The sequence below is a fragment of the Triticum dicoccoides genome, unplaced genomic scaffold (genome assembly GCF_002162155.2).
Source record: "Triticum dicoccoides isolate Atlit2015 ecotype Zavitan unplaced genomic scaffold, WEW_v2.0 scaffold1379, whole genome shotgun sequence".
In the NCBI taxonomy this organism is placed as follows: Eukaryota; Viridiplantae; Streptophyta; class Magnoliopsida; order Poales; family Poaceae; genus Triticum; species Triticum dicoccoides.
The window spans coordinates 1-788 of NW_021197630.1; the positions used below are offsets into that span (position 1 = coordinate 1).

The 788-nt window shown below is 60.4% G+C and overlaps 1 non-coding gene across 1 annotated transcript; it reads left to right on the plus strand.

Annotated features, from left to right (window-relative positions):
- Positions 1 to 82: 82 nt before the first annotated feature.
- LOC119343705 lies at positions 83 to 238 on the plus strand. Its single transcript, XR_005166220.1, has one exon. It is a non-coding gene; the product is annotated as a 5.8S ribosomal RNA (ribosomal RNA).
- The last annotated feature ends 550 nt before the right edge of the window (positions 239 to 788 follow it).

A 788-nucleotide genomic window follows, 5' to 3' on the forward strand; every position in this document is an offset into this window, starting at 1 on the left:
CGTCAAGGAACACTGTGCCTAACCCGGGGGCATGTCTAGCTTGCTAGCCGTCCCTCGTGTTGCAAAGCTATTTAATCCACACGACTCTCGGCAACGGATATCTCGGCTCTCGCATCGATGAAGAACGTAGCGAAATGCGATACCTGGTGTGAATTGCAGAATCCCGCGAACCATCGAGTCTTTGAACGCAAGTTGCGCCCGAGGCCACTCGGCCGAGGGCACGCCTGCCTGAGCGTCACGCCAAAACACGCTCCCAACCACCCTCAACGGGAATCGGGATGCGGCATCTGGTCCCTCGTCTCTCAAGGGACGGTGGACCGAAGATTGGGCTGCCGGCGTACCGCGCCGGACACAGCGCATGGTGGGCGTCCTCGCTTTATCAATGCAGTGCATCCGGCGCGCAACTGGCATTATGGCCTTTGAACGACCCAACAAACGAAGCGCACGTCGCTTCGACCGCGACCCCAGGTCAGGCGGGACTACCCGCTGAGTTTAAGCATATAAATAAGCGGAGGAGAAGAAACTTACAAGGATTCCCCTAGTAACGGCGAGCGAACCGGGAGCAGCCCAGCTTGAGAATCGGGCGGCTATGCCGTCCGAATTGTAGTCTGGAGAGGCGTCCTCAGCGACGGACCGGGCCCAAGTCCCCTGGAAAGGGGCGCCTGGGAGGGTGAGAGCCCCGTCCGGCCCGGACCCTGTCGCCCCACGAGGCGCCGTCAACGAGTCGGGTTGTTTGGGAATGCAGCCCAAATCGGGCGGTAGACTCCGTCCAAGGCTAAATACAGGCG